The sequence below is a fragment of the Arachis ipaensis genome, chromosome B2, assembly GCF_059453495.1.
Source record: "Arachis ipaensis isolate K30076 ecotype BB chromosome B2, ASM5945349v1, whole genome shotgun sequence".
NCBI classification, from domain to species: domain Eukaryota; kingdom Viridiplantae; phylum Streptophyta; class Magnoliopsida; order Fabales; family Fabaceae; genus Arachis; species Arachis ipaensis.
In genome coordinates, this window is record NC_142437.1 from 13,043,961 (window position 1) to 13,055,885 (window position 11,925).

At 31.4% G+C, this 11,925-nt stretch overlaps 2 pseudogenes; both read left to right on the top strand.

The window, feature by feature from the left end:
* The first annotated feature begins 1,490 nt into the window (after positions 1–1,490).
* Positions 1,491–2,640, top strand: LOC148573069 (serine/threonine-protein phosphatase 7 long form homolog; annotated as a pseudogene).
* A 63-nt stretch (positions 2,641–2,703) lies between these two features.
* On the top strand, positions 2,704–3,367 carry LOC148573070 (uncharacterized; annotated as a pseudogene).
* Positions 3,368–11,925: the final 8,558 nt, after the last annotated feature.

Genomic DNA, 11,925 nt, shown 5'->3' on the forward strand with positions numbered 1-11,925 from the left:
ATTATTATTATTATTATTATTATTATTATTAAAAATATTTTTTATTAATAATTGATAAGTAGTTTAATAATGTATTAAATATGAATTTTATATAATTATAATAAAGATATTTTCCTAAATTAGTATAATTATGCATTATTCATTAAATACATTCATTTTGGAAGAAAAATGAATTTATGAGAAATTCACACCTCTCTCATTAGTTGAGAAAAAACTCAATTTTAGTATATTAAGTAGATTATATAAATAGAAATACTTGCTAAGTATATATAAAAGAGGAGATATATAATTATATATAATATAATTGTTATATATGTAACATATATAAATTATTATAATTATAGAGACTTACTATAATTATATTAAATTTAATTATGAATGTAAATAAATAAAAGTGATAATAATTAATATTATTTTTTTATATTTAATATTTACCGTAAATATAAAAAATATTGAAAAAAAAGTAGATACTGAGGCAAATTACGCAAATAAAATGATTGAGGAAAACGTTTATGCAAATACAACATTGGCAATTTCCAGACGCAAATGCAACAAACGCAACTATATATAATCCGCTACACCCTGCAGTGGAATTTAATTGCACGTAATCCGCTACAGGGTCTCACGGATTACGTGGAGAGCGAGGTTACTCATAAACCGCTACACCCTGTAGCGATTTATGACCAAATTCTGTTTATGCATAATCCGCTACATCCTGTAGCGGATTATGTGTATAGTGGTGTGTCTATATATACCGCGTGAGGCTGTAGCGGAAATCATTTGAGTTTTTTTGGAAAAAAGTTAGAGAGAGAAAGTAGAGCGAAGGGAGAGAAATTTTAAAATATTTGAGTGGTTTGGAAGAATGGAGGATGAACGTCGGTTGTACCGGCTCGACGGCATTGCTCACGTAGTCGGAACCATCGATGCAGAGGTAAGTGTCTGTATTTCCAAAGACTATTTTAATAAATGTATATTTTATTCAATCTTAAGGAAGTAATTCATTAATTAGATAGATAGAGACTTAGTTTAGGTTTTGGTATGTAAATGAAAATTTGAAATATAAACTTTGACATGTAACAATTAATAGTCAAGGTAGAGAGGTAAAATAGGTAATTTCAAAACCCAAGTAGGTTAAGACTAGAGATACAAGGTATAGTTTGGTTGTTGATGTTATTGTTAGAAATTATTTAAGGTGTTCTTTATTTCTGAAAATGCAGCCAACCCGATGTGTGTATAGCGTCCGTAGGCAACAGAATATGTCGTTACATGATAGGATCATACCTTACCTAGAGAGGGTTGGGTTGTACCACCTGGCTAGGCTGAACACGCATTGGTTCTGGTTGGATGAACCTCTGGTCAGCACATTTATTGAGAGGTGGCGGCCTGAGACCTACACTTTTCATATGCCATTTGGAGAGTGTACTATCATGCTCCAGGACGTGGCATACCAGCTCGGGCTGCCCGTGGATGGCCAGGCTGTTTTCGGGTGCATGACAGACTTCCACATCTACATCGAGGGGGTCAGACCGGAATGGGAGTGGTTTGAGGAGTTATTTGGTGAGCTTCCGCCACCTGATAAGAGAAAGTTATACACAGTCCACTTCACATAGTTTCATGATCGGTTCAGGGTGTTACCAGCAGATGCTTCGGAGGAGACTGTGCGCATATATGCACGCGCGTATATTATGATGCTTTTGTCGACACAGCTGTTTATGGATAAGAGTGCTAACCGAGTTCACCTTCGCTGGTTGCCTTTTGTGGCGAGACTTGACGATATGGGCAGCTATAGTTGGGGCGCCGCTGTATTGACGTGGCTGTACCGATGCATGTGCAGGGTGGCGAACAGAAATGTCACCAACTTGGCTGGACCCCTACAGTTGCTACAGTCATGGATCTTTTGGCGGTTCCCCACGCTGAGGCCGCCGGATTTTGATGCTTTCTCTTTTCCGTTGGTATCCAGGTATACTTTAATTCATTCTTTCTTTCAAGTTCATTACATTCTATATTTGAATTTACATACTTACGTGTTATTTCTGCTACTTAGATGGGCCACATATTTACCCTCTTCTGATGGAAAGGAACGGCGTATTATACAGTATCATCTGGCATTGGATCGACTAACTCATTGAGATGTAAGTATTCTATTTTTCTTTGTTGTTATTTTAATTTTTTTTACACTTATATGTATACATTGGTATAATTCTGAACTTGCCTCATATCTATCAGATTGTCTGGGAGCCTTACGGTTCGCTGGACGTACTAGCAGTCATCCATCCGGAGATACTGACGGAGGAGCACAGCCGGTTATAGCGGGCTGTCACCAGCCTGATCTACTTTGCAGTTATTGAGTGGCATCAGGTAGACAGGGTCTTCCCACAGCTAGGGGACATACAGCATTTGCCTGAACCAGCGCTCAACATAGAGTATCTTCATAGTAAGAACGGCAGGGGTGAAGATAGATGGTTCCCCACTTACTATAGGACATGGCATCAGCATTGGGACGAGCGAGTCCGTTCTGTGTTGAGTGTCCATAGAGTTCCTGATCCTGGTCCATCCCCTGAGTACCTGGACTGGTGGCACCGTGTTGCACATAGGATTCTTTCACCAGGAGTTGCTTTCGCCGACCCCAGGCCGACCTAGGTTCCGGACGATGCTATACTCAGAGGATCTTCCCAGGCGCCGACTAGAGTTTCAGTGTCCGATATGCCGGATAATAGATGATTGGAGCGGATACGACGCATCGGCACACGTGCCACTGATCGCGATTGGCGCTGGCTAGACGACATGATGCAGGAAGAGCACGTTGGTGGTGATGACGGAGGCCAGGCAGATCATCGCCTTCGTCAATCTTCTGCTAGACGATGAGATGCTCGTGGTGGAGGAGCACCTCCCGTCCACCATGATGACGAGGCAGGATCGTCCCGTCAGCACCCTACAGACACTCATGTTGGTGGCACCGCGGAAGCTAGTACGGGTGGTACACCTTTTACCCACGTCTCTAGCTCTCAGGTACTACATGGGTGTAGCACACAGCTGTTAGCTGATCTTGCTACCACTTCTTTCACCATGGATCTGGACAATCAGTTGGGTGGACCCCAGTTCTATGCGGATTTTGCCGAGATCATACGGGGTGACAACGTTCATCAGTACTAGAACCCAATCCCAGGCGGTCCTTCAGACCATACGGAGTATAGGCCACAGCCAGCGGATATGCCTGAGACCCAAGTTCCTGAGACGTAGCTCCCGGTCGACTTGAATGAGCTCGCAGGCAGCCCGTACGATACTTGGTTCGAGATGGGGGGACGCCACCATCTGCATTTGGAGTTGCGGCACAGGAGGCTCCGCCGGGAGATCAACGAGCGGCTAGGGTTAGGCGTCCGACTCGATGTGGCACAGGCTCGCACCTACTTGGTCCATTCGGGGAGGCGACCATGATGTTGACGGTGACCAGCAGTAGCGTCCGACTCTCTTAATTTCTCACAGTTGTCCATGTATGAATTATGACTTATTTATTTTCTGTTAGGGTTAACGACTTCTGACAGTTATATCTGTATTAGTTATGTATAATTATACCTGTAGTATTTTTGTACGAGTTACTGCAAATGACGATTGTATTTTGTATCAATTCGTGCTAAATGCATCATGGATTTAAAACCCTAACATAAAAAACACCATTATACACATAATCCGCTACAGGGTGTAGCGGATTATGCATAAACGCAATTTGGTCATAAACCGCTACAGGGTGTAGCGGTTTATGAGTAACCACGCTCTCCACGTAATCCGCGAGACCCTGTAGCGGATTACGTGCAATTAAATTCCGTTGTAGGGTGTAGCGGATTATATATAGTTGTATTTGTTGCATTTGCGTCTGGAAATTGCCAATGTTGTATTTGCGTAAACGTTTTCCTCAATCATTTTATTTGCGTAAATTGCCCAGATACTGACTTTATTTTATTTTATTTTACGTCATGAATTTCTTTACTAAAATTAATGGAGGAAAAAAAATCTTTATGATTATATATCAATCTCAATCACAATAAATAAGATGAATCGGTTGAGCAACTAACAAATTTAACGGATAAATATTATATTCTATTTATGAAAAAATGAGGTAACATGCATGCGTATATTAATATAGGAAGAATATATACTCACAGCTTTAAAATCTTCAAGAATATTCGATTGTATTATCCTTTAAGCCAAAAAATCCATCCTTTATTTTCATTAAATATTTATATTAATGTAATTAGATGAGTGTTTTAATAAAAAAATTATTATTATTATTATTATTATTATTATTATTATTATTATTATTATTGAATAATAACGATAATTATCGTTATTAATATTAAATTAGTTATTAATATATATATATATATTGTTGCTTCTACAATCGTGCAATAATATTTTCTTTTATTTGTTAACTAATTAAACTTAGTTATTTATATTAGATATATTTAATGATTACTAAAAATTAATCATATAATTATCATTATTAATAACCAATTATTAATAATCAATTTATATTTCTCTAAAATATAATTTTCTATCTTCTTCTGCTTCTTATTATTATTATTATTATTATTATTATTATTATTATTATTATTATTATTATTATTATTATTATTATATAGGTCACCATTAAGATAATAACTTGTCACTAATAAAATTATAGGATAATTAATAAAAAATAGAATTATATCAATATAATTAAAATTAATATAATTAAAATAGTTAAAAATATTTTTGATTGATAATTAGGTTAATAATGCATTAATTATTAATTTTATATAATTATAATAGAGATATTTTTCTAAATTAGTATAATTATGAATTATTCATTAAATGCTAAGTATAATATTGTTATATAATTATAATTAAGATAATTTTCTGAAATAAATTTAAAAGAGATTAGTACAATTATAATAAAGAGATTATCTTAAATTAGTATAATTATGTATCATTTATTACATACTAATTATAATATAATTATATCAATTAAAGATAATTTTTAAAAATAAATTTAAAAGAGAGAAATAGTGCAATCATTTTGGAAGGAAAATGAGTTCACGAAAAAGTGACACCTCACTTTCATTAGTTGGGGGAAACCCAGTTTTAGTATATTAAAAAATAGAAGTAGATTGGTATAAATTATAATAATTATATAACATTTAAAAAGAAAATTAAATGAATAAGAAAAAAATAAAAATAAATAGAATAGATAGAAGACTACAATAAAATAAATTGAATGTGAGAGTTTTTTTTTTTTTTGATACATTTCATATCACATCCGTTTCAATAATAATAATAATAAATAAAATACCTCAACTTGATATCTAAGAAAAAATGATGATATAAAATCATAATACAGTTCTAAAGTAAAAGTTTAAATTAAAACATAATATCATTACACAACACATATTGAAAGTAATTTCACACTACAATATACCACAAATAGGTAAATGACTTAAATTTAAATACGAAACATTTTTTATTTATGCATACATGATAACAACATGGTCTATAAATACTTCATAGATAACATATCTTATATAGCTCCGAATGATGAGCACGAAAGTTGGAGAGTGTGGTAGTTTGTGTCCACGATAGTTGTCTTCTTGCAACGACGCCCCATAGGAAGAAAAAGAATTGTTGTAAAAGCTATCAAATGAAAGAGTAATTGGTAAACGAATGATATTTTCTTCTAGCATACATGGTCTTTTATAGTGGTAAAATAAAAATGGAAGGAATTAAATTTTATATTTTTATATTAGGAATAGAATTCGATATTTATCCTAACAAAATTATTATTATTATCAATATAAATGGGTTAACAACTTGCCACTAATAAAATCATTGGATAATAAATAAGAACTAGAAGGATATGAATATAATTAAAATAATATAATTAAAATATTTAAAAATATTTTTGATTGATAATTAGTTTAATGATGCATTAAATATTGATTTTATATAATTATAATAAAGATATTTTGCTAAATTAGTATAATTATGCATTATTCATTAAAATAATTAAAAATATTTTTGATTAATAATTGATAAATAGTTTAATAATGTATTAAATCTTGATTTTATATAATTAAAATAAAGATATTTTCTTAAATTAGTATAATTATGTATTATTTATTAAATGCATTCATTTTAAAGGAAAAATGGGTTCACGAAAAAATGACACATCACTTTCATTAGTTGGAGAAAAAGCCAATTTTAATATATTAAGTAGATATTCTTAAATACTTGTTTTTGTTTATAAAAGTCTCTTTATCTTGATGATGACAACTTTATTTGGAGCTCTTTGAGGTCACTATGGACTATAATACCTAAATAAAATAAAACACATACATATTGTATACTAACATAATAATTATAAATTTATAATTAGATAATATCAAATTTAAATAGCTATTTTAATCAATATAAACTCACTTTGGGTCACACATTGTTTAAGTTGAAGTTGATGCATTTGATTTACCATGGACATCAAATCTACTAAATCAAAACATCATTCAATTTATCATGGGTTGAATCTCACCAATGCTACTCCGCCAATAAATCAAATCTATTCACTCTAATTTATTATTGTTGTCCTAAATCAAATCTATTTCATTTAGTTTACTACTGCTTTATGTAAATCGAATATATTTCATTCGATTTACATGGAGTATCCTTAAATCGAGCTTAATAGCCTCGATTTACATTGAGTAAAGATAAAAATTGAATATGCATATAAACTGTTTGATTTTAGGACATTCACAATTAATATTACATTCCATTCTATTTGTTTAAGTGAATTACCTGAATGTTTATCTTTCCCATTATTTTCAGGGCAATTTACGTTTTTAAATTGTTTGAATCCCAATTTTACGTAAATACATTGTTTCAAAAATGAATACGTAAATACATTGTTTCACTATTTTATATAAATCGTTACTGCCAGTAGCGGTTTACAATTGCACAGAAATCGCTAGTACCAGCCGCAGATTATGTGTATTTTTAGTTGGTCATAAACCGCTGCTGCCAGCAGCGGTTTATGTAGGTTGGTGTGCGTGCGTAAACCGCTGGTGCCTATAGCGGTTTACGTTTAGTATGTGTCAATGGGCTCCATATATAAACCATGGAGGGGCCAAATGTAAAGAGGTAGAGTTTTATTCACAAATGGATGGGGAGGATAGTATTAAAAAAATACAATACTCAAAGTATTAAATTATATAAATCAAGACTATTTTTTTTATTCTCATCTCTTTTACAATTTATAAATAATAAAATAATTTATTTTTAGCCAAAAGTTCACTAAATTATATATTTTTCTCTTTAACAATCACTTCATTCTCTTTTATTTATATCAACCATACAAGAGATACTAGGAGAGTTTGAAACATGGGTTGTGTTCTTTGTTGCTGATTTGCATTTGAGGTTCTAGCTAAACGAAATTTTTTTATTTGTGCAACTTTATTGTTTTATGCCAAAAAATAAAAATTATTTGTATTTTATAGTTGATTGATTGGATAAATAATAGTGATAACATCATAATTTTGATGAATAAAATAAAAAATATAAATATGCATATAATAATTTTTTATTTGTATTTCTTATTAAAATGAGACTAAATAGCAAATCAAAGAGTGAGTATTGACAGAGTACTAAAATATATAAACTAAGACTAATTTTTTTTTATATTCATCCCTTCTAAAACTTATGAATGATAAAATAATTTATTTTTAGTAAAAAATAGTGAATTTTTTTACTAAAAATAGCAAATCAAATAAAAAAAATTCACTATTTTTTACTAAAAATAAATTATTTTATCATTCATAAGTTTTAGAAGGGATGAATATAAAAAAAAATTAGTCTTAATTTATATATTTTAGTACTCTGTCAATACTCACTCTTTGATTTGCTATTTAGTCTCATTTTAATAAGAAATACAAATAAAAAATTATTATATGCATATTTATATTTTTTATTTTATTCATCAAAATTATGATGTTATCACTATTATTTATCCAATCAATCAACTATAAAATACAAATAATTTTTATTTTTTGGCATAAAACAATAAAGTTGCACAAATAAAAAAAATTCGTTTAGCTAGAACCTCAAATGCAAATCAGTAGCAAAGAACACAACCCATGTTTCAAACTCTCCTAGTATCTCTTGTATGGTTGATATAAATAAAAGAGAATGAAGTGATTGTTAAAGAGAAAAATATATAATTTAGTGAACTTTTGGCTAAAAATAAATTATTTTATTATTTATAAATTGTAAAAGAGATGAGAATAAAAAAAATAGTCTTGATTTATATAATTTAATACTTTGAGTATTGTATTTTTTTAATACTATCCTCCCCATCCATTTGTGAATAAAACTCTACCTCTCTACATTTGGCCCCTCTATGATTTATATAGGGAGCCCATTGACACATACTAAACGTAAACCGCTATAGGCACCAGCGGTTTACGCACGCACACCAACCTACATAAACCGCTGCTGGCAGCAGCGATTTATGACCAACGAAAAATACACATAATCCGTGGCTGTTACTAGCGATTTTTGTGCAATTGTAATTTATATAAAATAGTGAAACAATGTATTTACGTATCCGTTTTTGAAACAATGTATTTACGTAAAATTGGGGTTCAAACAATTTAAAAATGTAAATTGCCCTTATTTTCATGTCTATTGATAACTTTTTTCAATTTCTTAATCATAGTATCACACATATCATATACTAAGTAAATAATCGGAGAGTTTGTGTCATAAATTCAAAGAATCTCATATATTGGACTTGTGAAATTGATTATACAATGGATATCATCCTACCACATATGATCTAATATGAAACATTTCATAGTAGCAACTTTTTTCTTATTATCATCTTTATAAATGTCCATTCTTGATTGATTATTTCTTGCAATCTCTGTTTAAACCTTTTTAACATTATAATTGTTTATGTTAATCTCGTCTTAACAATGGAATGAAGTTTTAGTTGAACGAATACATTAAAAATAGTCAATCTTTTTTATCTTTTAAAGATAAAGGTAATTTATTCAAAAATAAAAAAAATACAATTTTATCCTTGTCTAGGACAAAAAAACCAATAAATAGAGATCTCCCACACTATCTCACTCAATGGGTAAAGACAAAATAATATACTGAAAATAGAAGAAAGAGAAAAAAATCTGAAAGAAAAAGGTAATACTTAAGTAGGGATTAGCCTTTAATTCTTCTATCAACTTCAGAGAGGTGTTCGCCGTGAGCTCTATTATTGTTTTTTTTTTTTTTGATCGAAGACAAACTAATTCCTAGCCTTTCACATATTTCAGCTTAAGATCACCAACATAACTAGCTTCCATAAGCCATTTTGCTGTCTCATGTAGTCGTTCATTTTCTCCTTCCATAGGTGCCAGAAGGTCGAAGGTCCAAAGACAGAGGGGATCAACGATAAGAGACTTTTCCTCCAAACTTGTTGCACTTTGTCACAGAGAAAGAGGCCCTTGTTGATTGATTCTATTTCTCCACCACATCTTTTGTAGGTTGGATTGACACTCGGTATGCGGCGGTGAACAATGTCCAAGACGGGGAGCTTTTCATGGAGGCATTTCCAGACAAATATCTTGACTTTTGGTAGCAGGGACAACTTCTAGAGTGTGCACCAAGTTTTATGATGTTGTAGCAGACTTGGATAGAGATCAATTGGGGGGGTGTTGAAACTGGTATGCTATTATGTAACCTGAGCTCACTTCGAAATTACCGCTCTTAGTGTGGAGCCACTTATGTTTATTCGCTTCATCTGAGATTGCAATGGCTTGGATCCTTTGGCTAATATCTGTTGAGAATTTCTGATTTATCAATTTACTATTCCATGTCCCATTTGGCAGGATGAGGTCCTTCACCTATACGATTTTGGGCTCTGATGGTCAGTTTCCAACTCGTGGGGAGGAGGAGGTCCAAACGGGTATAGTGAAGGCAACCATGGATCATGAAAAACTCTGGCCACTAAACAAGTTTCAATGCTCTATACCAAGCCTTTCTCTAGCACAGTGCGTTCCACCAAGATGCCCCACCAACCCCATGACGATAACGTTCCTACCTCAGCACTTATTATATTACCGTACCTAAAATACTTGCCTTTTAGTATTTTAGACAGTAAAGTATTTGGTTGACTTGTGACTTTCCAACACTGCATAGCAAGTAACGCTAGGTTTTGAGCTCTAAGAACTTTAAAGCCCAAACCCCCTTCTCTTTTCGGTCGTGTCATCGTCTCCCAACTTATTCACACCATCTTCTTCTGTGCCCCTTTTGACCCCACCAAAATTGTTGAAGAACTCCATGGATCTCTTTTAAGAGAGTGCCTGTAAGTCGAAAACAAGATAAAGAGTATGTGGGGATAGCCTCACCCACTGCTTTGATTAAAATCTTCCTGTCTGCTGGTGTTAGTAGTCTGTGTTTCTAACCCTATATTTTTATTTAACTTTCTCTTTGATCATACTGAAAATGGCATTCTTTGATCTCTGTACTACCGACGAGAGGCCTAAATAGTTATCCTGGGCTCTCAATGTTCTGAATGTTAGTCGCCGCAAAACGAACGAAATCTTTTTTAATTATGTGATATTAACCGCTGCTAAAATGAAAGGCTTTATGGTTTTTAACTATAGCAGGCAGATATAAACACCGTAAAACTAAATGCTGATTTTGTAGTGGTTAACAGAAACCGTTGCTAACTATTTGCCTATGGCTTATTTTAAAATGGTTACTTAGCCGCCGCAATATGTTTAGCGACGGTTATTTCAACTATAGCTATCTGGTTTTAGAACTGCCACTAACTATCGAAAATATTGAGTGAATATACAGCTGCAACAATTAAGTTCAATTGTAATTAATTTTGTAGTAGAAGTACATAACGTCTAACTACCTAATAAACATTTTTTAGGTTTTAGTTTCATAACATTTTTTAAAAAAGTTTTTTATTATTAGATAGTTACATCTTATGTATTTTTATTATAAAATTAATTATAATTAAACTTATATTATTACTAATAAAAAATAATCTAAGTAACAAACTAAAAAAAATAGTCATAAACTACTTAGCAAGTGTGGCTTTGGATGTCCAATAATGTTTCCAAAAAGCATATATATTTTAAATGAATAAAACAAATTCTATAATTATTGTAGTCTTATTTATATATATATATATATATATATATATATATATATAAATTGTAATTTGCAAAAAAAAAAAAAATCTAATTTTGTTTTCCTTTAAGAGAAAATTATGACCAAAATAATCAACAGAAATTAATCATCAAAGATTTTATTTCAATTATTCATTGACATATTATCATTTCGAGAGATAAGGAGGATGTGTTTGAGATTTGTCCATAAGGAGGATGTGTTTGAGATTTGTCCAAAAGCTAGAAAACGACTTTGTTAAAACTATCATGGCACCGAATTCGGTGGTCCTAGAACGTTTGGACCATTAAATGGTCTCATAACAAAATATGTTTTTTAAGTTTTTTAATACTAAATAGTCCTTATTTAATTTTAATTACAAATTAATCTTATATTATTTAATTATAAAATTAATTTTTTATTTTATAAATTACTATTTTATTATTCATCTATCATGTTTACTAAACTTCAATCGATTGGAATTGATACACAATCGATTGAATTTTCCACGGCATGTGGGATTTCTTTATTCAATCCATTGCTCGTATTACCCAATTAATTGAAATCTCAAAGCAATTTGAGGAATACATAGATACACGGGAATAAACTGTATTTAACAAGAATTTTTTCATTATAAATTAAAAACAACCATTATTTTTTCAATAAAAATAAGACTTATTCATGTGTACTCTTGTGTATTTCTATAATGGTTGCTATTGTCTATTGTGAAGA